Source organism: Dromiciops gliroides, chromosome 1 (genome assembly GCF_019393635.1).
Source record: "Dromiciops gliroides isolate mDroGli1 chromosome 1, mDroGli1.pri, whole genome shotgun sequence".
In the NCBI taxonomy this organism is placed as follows: Eukaryota; Metazoa; Chordata; class Mammalia; order Microbiotheria; family Microbiotheriidae; genus Dromiciops; species Dromiciops gliroides.
The window spans coordinates 96,263,003-96,272,088 of record NC_057861.1 but is presented as its reverse complement, the minus strand read 5'-3'; the positions used below and the strand labels follow the sequence as shown (position 1 = coordinate 96,272,088).

The 9,086-nt window shown below is 39.2% G+C and overlaps 1 non-coding gene across 1 annotated transcript; it reads right to left on the bottom strand.

Moving 5' to 3' along the window:
* Positions 1–505: 505 nt before the first annotated feature.
* Positions 506–612, bottom strand: LOC122737421. Its single transcript, XR_006354257.1, has one exon. It is a non-coding gene; the product is annotated as a U6 spliceosomal RNA (small nuclear RNA).
* Positions 613–9,086: the final 8,474 nt, after the last annotated feature.

Below are 9,086 nucleotides of genomic sequence, written 5' to 3'. Positions count from 1 at the left end.
AGAGTTATGAGTATTATCTTCCTGTGTAGGGATATAAACAGTTTAACCTAATAGGGTAACTTTTTTTTCCCCCTCTGTTTACCTTTTTAAACTTCTCTTGAGTCTTGTATGTTGAGATCAAATTTTCTATTCAGTTCTGGTCTTTTCACCAGGAAAGATTGAAAGTCCCCAATGTCATTAAATGTCCATCTTTTCCCCTGAAAGAAAATGCACATTTTTGCTGGGTAATAGATTCTCAGCTGCAATCCAATCTCCTTTGCCTTCCGGAATATCATATTCCAAGCCTTGCGGTCCTTTAATGTTGAAGCTGCCAGGTCCTGAGCAATCCTGACTGTGGCTCCATGATATTTAAATTGCTTCTTTCTGGCTGCTTGGAGTATTTTCTCCTTCACCTGATAATTCTGGAATTTGGCTACAATATTCCTTGGAGTTTTCCTTTTGGGGTCTCTTTCAGGAGGTGATCGATGGATTCTTTCAATGATGATTTTATCCTCTGATTCTATGAAAAAATATGGAACGCTTCACGAATTTGCGTGTCATCCTTGCGCAGGGGCCATGCTAATCTTCTCTGTATCGTTCCAATTTTAGTATATGTGCTGCCGAAGCGAGCACCAGGCAGAATAATTCTAATTCTTCTTCCACATGAGCACCTTTCATGTCCTTGAAAATGGCTCTCATGTTCCCCCACCCCAACCCTGAGTCTCCTGTCCTCCAAGCTCAGTGTCCCCATTTTCTTCTGGGAATCATCATATGACATAAACTCAAGAACTATTCAACAGTGAAACTGGATCCTTCAATGACTTCCCCCTCACTGGAAATGTTAAATCCAAGGCTGGATGGGTACCTGTTGAGGACAACCTGGATGAGATCGCTGCATTCATACAAAGTTGAACTAGATAACTTCTGGAGGTTCTAAGTTTCTGTGATTCTAGTCCCTATCTCTAACTCACCAAATGAGATAATATATGTAAAATGTTTTGAAAACTTTAATGTGCTGTATACATTTTATCTATTACTGTATTATTCATGAGATGATTCTATGAGTTTATATTTATCTCTTAAACTTCATATGATTAGATGATTCTCTTTGTTCTAGCTCATTGAAATCATTTTGGATCACATCAAACAAAATAATAATTATCCTTCCTAGCTTTGAGTTATTCACACTTAATGAGCAGCTATCTATATCTTAAAGTAACTGATAAAATGTTCAATATTATGGAACCAAAGACAGATCCCTGGGGTACTTCACAGGAGACCTCTGTTAATTAAGAGTTGTCTACCTGTGGGGTTTCAGCCTAATCTAAAAATATGTCTGTCTCACCTAAATATTAAGGCTTTATTATTTTCTCTGTGGGACAGCTGGATGAAACTGTTAATAGAGTTCCAGACTGGATTCAGGAAGACTCATCTTCCTGAGTTAAAAACTGGTCTAAGGTACTTACTAGCTGTGTGACCCTGGGCAAGTCATTTGTTTGACTTCGTTTCCTTATCTGTAAAATGAACTGTAAAAGGACATGGCAAACCATTCTAGTATCTTTGCCAAGAAAACGCAAAATGGAGTCACAAAGAGGTGAAAATTGAACAACAATAACACATTTTCTTCATATTAATTGTGGCAGACCTGATCTATATTCCTCCTCCTCCTCCTCTTGCTTCTCTGCTCCTGCTCCTGCTTTTCCTCCTCTTCATTCTAATCTTATTCTTATTCTTGTTCTTGCTCTTGTTCTTATTGTCCTCCTCCTCTTTCTCCCCCACCCTTCCTCCTCTCTGTCCCATAGAATTGCTTTTTTGTTAGCTGCTTTTCAGGATATTAATTCTTCTCTGCTCCAAATAACCTCAGAGTTAGAAGTAGAATGGTCCTGGTATGAGCCTGCCCAGGAATTTGGTCTTGTGGCTCAATGTGGACAGCTCTCCAACTTGAAAAGAGGAGGCTTGATACAATGGAAAGGGCAATGAGTTTGGCATCAGTTTACCTGAGTTCAAATCATTCCTCTTCCATAGTCCTTATGAGTCATCTTAGTCATGTCACTTGATCTCTATTGGACATAGTTCACATATCAATAAAATAAATTGTTCATATTAGATAATGTCTATGCACATTTTTAGTTATAAAATCCCATGATGCAGATTTTCTATAGAAAAACAGCCACATTATTTTACTTAAGGTAGAACTGTGAATTGGTCCAACCATTCTGGAAAGTAAATTTAGAATTATGATAAAGATGAATAAAATATGGCTATTTTATTTATTTATTTTATTTTTAATCTATGAAATAAAATAAGCACGTCCATAACATAGTATAATAAAAAAAATTATTGCACAGGAAACTGCATATCTACTATGTCCAACATACTATTCCTTTTAAATATAGAATAAAATTATCATGAAAATTTATTTTTTTCCCTTTCTTTCTCTGCCCCCTCCATCCTAGAAATGGCTACTATTAGGCCCAGACATGTATATACATATACACATACACATACATATGTAAAGCCATTCTATACATATTTCTATTTATCATTTCTTCCTCTGAATGCAGATAATATCTTATATGTCCTTTGTAGTATTTTGGGTGTTTATAATAGTCAAAATTATTCATTACTTTTAAATCCAGAGATTCCACTGAATACCAAAATATTTGTATTTGCATAGCAAAATGTTTGTATTTGCAATTTCAGGATAACAAAGAAGTAGAAAAAAGTAGTTGCTGATCTCTTGGAAAATAGTGATACCATTTGTTATACATGAATGTAACAGACTATGACTAAGTCATAAAAAATGACAAAAAAGTATTCAGGGAAATATGGAAAGAGTTATATGGACTGATTCAAAGTAAGGAAAGCAGAATCAAGATATGTTTATCCATTGACTCGTATAATGTAAAAGGAAAGGAAAATTATTCATCTTTTATTTTCAAAGAGGACCTTGACTCATGTGTGAATTGGATTTAAGTGAGGCAATAAAAAGTGAATGTTGATTGTTGGTGGAGCTGTGAGCTGATCCAACCATTCTGGAGAGGAATTTGGAATTATGCCCAAAGGGCAATAAAGCTGTGCATACCCTTTGACCCAGCAATCCCACTTTTAGGTCTTTTGCCCAAAGAAATCATGGAAGGGGGAAAGGGAACCACATGTACAAAAATATTTATAGCTGCTCTTTACGTGGTAGCAAGGAATTGGAAGTTGAGGGGGTGCCCATCAATTGGGGAATGGCTGGACAAGTTGTGGTATATGAATACAATGGAATACTATTGTGCTGTAAGAAATGATGAGCAGGAAGAGTTCAGAGAAACCTGGAGGGTCTTACGTGAGCTGATGATGAGTGAGATGAGCAGAACCAGAAGAACATTGTACACAGTATCATCAACATTGAGTGTTGATCTACTGTGATGGACTATATTCTTCTCACCAATGCAATGGTACAGAAGAGTTCCAGGGAACTCATGATAGAAGAGGATCTCCAAATCCAAGAAAAAAAAAAGAAAGAAAGAACTGTGGAGTATAGATGCTGATTGAACCATATTATTTCTTTTGTTTTGGGTGCTGTTGGTTTTTTTTTTTCTTTCTATTTTGAGGTTTTGCATCACTGCTCTGATTCTTTCTCTTGTAACAGGATTAATGCAGAAATAGGATTAATGTTATTATGTGTATATATATGTGTGTGTGTATATATCTATATATCTATATGTATATGTATAGAGATATATAGATATAACCTATATCAGATTACCTGCTGTCTAGGGGAGGGGGGAGGGAGGGGTGGGAGGGAGAAAAATCTGAAATTGTAAAGCATGTATAAACAAAAGTTGAGAACTATCTTTACATGTAATGGAAAAAATAAAATACCTCATACATAAAAAAAAAGTGAATGTTGTATAATTATAGTGATAAGCTTGTTCCAGGAGAAAAAATGAGAAAATGCATCTCCCTCCTTTCTTAACAGACAGAGTGGGACAATATATGTGTGGAATTTTGTCAAGTGTAGTCTATGTGTTAGTTTTGTTGGTGTGTGTGTGTGTGTGTGTGTGTGTGTGTGTGTGTGTGTAAGTTTTGTTGTAAGGGAGGGCTCACTGGATTCAGTGCATATATAAAAATGCTAGTGATATAAAAGAAGGACTCAATAAAACAATCAAATAAAATAAAATCATATGGCCCTAGCATTATTATTCCAATTCTGTGGTTTTGGGATGTCTCACATGCACTGCATTTTTGTGCAAAAGGTGGGGCAATCTTAATTATAATTGCTTCTAATTTGCTTCCTCCCAAGCTGTGAAAATTCTTCACCTGCTTGCTGCTGAGGGCAGCTTGGAGAGATTTAAAAAGAGTTTTCCTGCAGTGGATAGAGCACCGGTCCTGGAGTCAGGAGTACCTGAGTTCAAATCCGGCCTCAGACACTTAACACTTACTAGCTGTGTGACCCTGGGCAAGTCACTTAAACCCAATTGCCTCACTAAAAAAAAAAAAAAAAAGAGCTTTCCTGGAGAAGGGAGAAGAAAATATAGAATCAATCAATCAGCAAGTATTTATTAAGCATCTACTATGTGCCAGGCACTGAGCTAGGTGCTAAAGATAAAAGTACAAAAGAAGGGAAGGTAATAAGCATTTATGTGATTCCCATACTATCTGCTAAGCTAAGAATATAACAACTCCTATTTTCAATGATCTTACATTTTAATAAGGGAGACAAGAAATACATACATACATATATACACGAGCACACATATGTATAGCATACATATAAAGCATATATGTATAAATACAAAGTAATTAAATACAAGGTTATTTGGAGGGCACTAGCAATTGGGGGATCAGGAAAGACATTCTGCAGAAGAGGGTGTCTGAGTTGGGGGACTCTGTGAGAGTAGGGTAAGGAAGGAGTACATTCTAGTGGGGGAAGAAGATAACCAATTCAAAGGCACAAACAAAGATGGCAGCTAGCAAGGAACAGAGAGAAGGCCAGTTTCTCTGGACTGAAGAGTGCAGGAGGTGCAGTAATATCCATTGAAGCTAGAAAGTTGGGTTGGGGTCAGGTTGTGAGTGACTTTAAAAGCTAATATTCTGGAGGCAATAATAAGCCACTGCAATTGGCTGAGAAGGAGTAAATAGTTTAATCTCCACTTAGGAAAATCAACTTTGGCCATTAGGATGGACCACAGTAGTGAGAGGCATCATTCAGGGAGATAATTTAGGAGGCTGTTGCAATAATCCAAGTGACAAATGATGAGCCCTCCTATCCCTCCCTTCCCCCCAACATCTCCCAAAATGTTGATTCTGCTTTTGGCAGCTTTGTTAAAAAGGGGTGTGTGTGGGGCAGCTAGATGGCACAGTGGATAGAGCACTGGCCTTGGACTCAGGAGTACCTGAGTTCAAATCCGGCCTCAGACACTTAACACTTGCTAGCTGTGTGACCCTGGGCAAGTCACTTAACCCCAATTGCCTCACTAAAAAAAAAAAACAAAAAAACAAAACAAAACAAAAAAAAGGTGTGTGTGTGTGTGTGTGTGTGTGTGTGTGTGTATGTGTGTATGTGTGTGTATGTGTGTAGACCTGATTCATTTGAGTTTTCCCCAATTAACTCAATGGGGTTAATTAATTTGGACCTTGCTGAAGGAATCTGATGAGAACTTCCAATGAATATGGGCTTACCTCTTGACACCTTACTGATTGGTTTTAAGAGAATGACTGCATTTTGATAATTGGTTGCCTGAGGATCAGGAGAATTAGACTCTTGTTGAGGGTCCCTTTGTGGTCTATAAAAGTGAATCGTGAAAAAGGCTCAAATCCTTTTTCTTTTACTGTGCTCCCTCTGCCTTAGAATGCAAGTGAGAAGTGTGCCATACAGCAGGATGGGATTTCTCCTTTCCCCATTTCCACCTAGCAAAAAAATGGTGGTTTGCAGAAGCATGGGGCAAATGGCATTTACTTGAGCAAGTGAGTCTGAAAGGGGAGTTCCTTGACTTGCAATTTACAGCTTTCTTCTTCTGCCCTTCTGTTATGTTTTATTATTTACCATAGAGGTCAGAGACTTGGTAATAATGAGAATGAATATTTCCCACCCAGAGGTTATGTGATGGGTCAATTGTGTTGGGGTTTTCCAGATACTAGAGTTTCCAAGAGTTCATGAATTTGTGAGTCAGGCATTGATCTCCCAGGGTGAAGACCATTGTATAATTTGGAGAAGGCAGAGGATTGTCCTGTAGCTGGAGGACTAGAGCCATATCGCAAGGTAGGATGGGGGTGGGAGTGGGGAGCAGGGCAACAGGAGATATGGAGTTCGCCAACCCTCAATTCTGTTACTATGAGTTGTTTCGACAATGCAAGAGGAAGGTAATTAGAGAGCAGAAGCAATCCACCAACTAATCAATAAACATTGCCTACTACTACCAGGCTCTATGCCAGTGGGGATACAAAAAGAGGCAAAAGACAGTCCTTGCCCTCGGGGAGCTTGCAATCTAAATGGGGGAGACAGCATGCAAACAAAAATAAAGTAATCCATATACAGGATAGTTAGGGGAAAACATCGACAGATGTAAGGAACTGGAATTAAGGAGTTGGGGAAGGCTGTAGAAGGTGGGATTTTAGAACATGGGCTGGGTATGAATGCCTATGATAAATGCTCAAATCCAGCCTCAGATACTTAGTGATGTGACCCAGGGCACATCGTTAGACCCCTCTCAGTCTCATTTTCCTAATTTGTAAAATGGAGATAAAAATAACACCTAGCTCTCCAGGGTTGATGTGAGGATCAACAGAGATAATATTTGTAAAATATCATGTGAATGCTTCCTATTATGATTATTTGTAGTTCCAGCTTAGCATATAGCTTGCCATGTAACAAATGATCCATAAAGATTTGTTGCCTGACTGACATTATGCATTTTCAGAGGTGGAGGAGTTAAAGGCTGTCCCATACCTGTTATTACTGTGCATTGAATACCTAAGAAGGAGGAGGGCCCTATTTCCCACTTTTCATGAAATCTAGACATGAAACATTAAGGCATTAAAGCATTTACTTTGGAGTTGATCCTGGATTTACTCCATGTTGGTGTGAAGTGCCAGGGGGAAAAAAAAAAGATGATGATGTAATCTAGTCAGTTCCCAGGAGTAATCCCAATCTATTTGATAGGAGTGCCTTTGGAGTCTCTGAATCACATTTGCATTGAGTTGAAATGTGTCTGACTCCTATTTAACCCTTAGGGGTGAAATACCTCAGAAATTGTAAAGCAGTAAATTATAGATATGGGTGGCAGTTCTGGGTCTGCAGTGTAAGTCATTACTGCCCATGACCCAAGTAGAGATGCATCATTCTGTTTTTTCCTATTTATTCCTGAGCCAGGCCTCCAGAGACCTAACATGTTTAGGTGATATTAATTGGAAGATTAATTTCCCATAAAGTAATGCATGGCATCTTATGCCAAGTAAACCTTGTCTGGCTACTTCTACAGCACTAATGACGAACTGTTGGCATTGAGGTGTCTGGTTGCCCAAGAATCTACCATGGGTTTAGTCCCATGAACCAGATGTCTTCACTGAAAACTGGACCAGAGACAGAGGCTTAGCTCTGGAGTCTTCTGGCCTATGAAGATTCTTTCTTCCCATTCTCTGAGGCAAGCTTGCCTTGGATTGGGTGGTGTTCAGGTTCATTATAGGTGCATAATCATGGCAACCTAAATTTGTCCATCACTACTTGGCAAGACAAGGCAAGAATCTTTTTATTAAGTACTTGATAGATGCTAGGCACTATGCTAAGTGCTGGGGATACAAATGCAAGCCAAAAGAAAGACAGTCCTTGTCCTTTGAAGAACTTACATTCTAATGTGAGAAGAGAGCACCCAGAAGGGAGCTGAAAAGTGGTGAGAAGGAAGAAAGGGGTGAAAGCTATCTACCCAGGGTGTGGTTTCAAAGTCCAAATGGTTATAAGCAGAGTCAAAAGGGATTTGAATGAATATTAACTGGCCTAGGCCCTTTCCCAAGATGGCAAACCTGGGGGGAACTCAGCAAAAGGAGAAGTGGATCAGCATGACAGCGGGGTGTTCCAGAGGCATAATGGAAATGTCCAAAAAGTTAGAAACAGAGCCAGGAAAGGAAGATGAATTTTACAAAGTGTCTTGCATACATTGCTTCGTCTACACCCTGTTATTTCATTTTTACAACATTTCGTGAGGTGTGCAGGTCAAATATTATTTGCTACTCTACAGAGAGAAGGCTGAAGCACAAAGAGATTTGATATCAGCTGTTCAGTGTACTGCTGAAGTTCCTCAATGGGTTGTTATTTTAAAAATATTTTAATTTAACTGGTGGCCTAATCTGTGGACTTTTGACTGGCTGGCTATCTGACTGATATTAATTGTCTAAGCCAGTCTGTTAGGGCTGTTTAAAAATTTCCACACTGCTTCTCCCAAATTGATAAGCAAAAGATTAAGAAGTCTCTTCCAATTTAATATCAGAGAGTTTATTTATGAGGTACAATTTAAAAATAAGATTACAGAAAAATAAAATATACAACCTGAAACTTCGGCCAACGAACTCTCCACTTTCTCTGTCAGCCTCACCTGCAGCTTTATTAGCGTCCCCCTGCATATCCTTATCGTCTCTGTACCAACTGACCTTCTTCCAGTGTTCCCCCTTTTCATCTAACTTCCCTCTCTGCACTGTAGTGACCCCGGAACAGCCCCTTACTCCATGCCCTTGCGAACCCCCAGTGTCTCCTTTTATTAACCTCTTCTCTCAGGTGAAACTCAGGCTGGTCCCTCCCAGGGCCAGCTGAGCCCATGCTGCCCTCGGCCGAGAGCTGGGGGCTGGACAAAGCAAACCCCAGTGTCTCTCCAGCTTTTCGTGCGGGCAGCTTAGCCTGTCTCAGAGGCCTCCAGCAGCCTCTGATCAGGGAGGGGCAGCTCTGATCAGGGAGCCTAAGGCTAATTATAACACCTACATTATGAAATTTCAGTGGGCTATTGCATGGGATTGTCAAAAGTTTGTAAAGTCACAAGAAAGCATATGTCTGTATGAATATACAGACCCACACATACATGAACACATAATATATACACATACATATGTATCTATACATATGTATGTGTGTA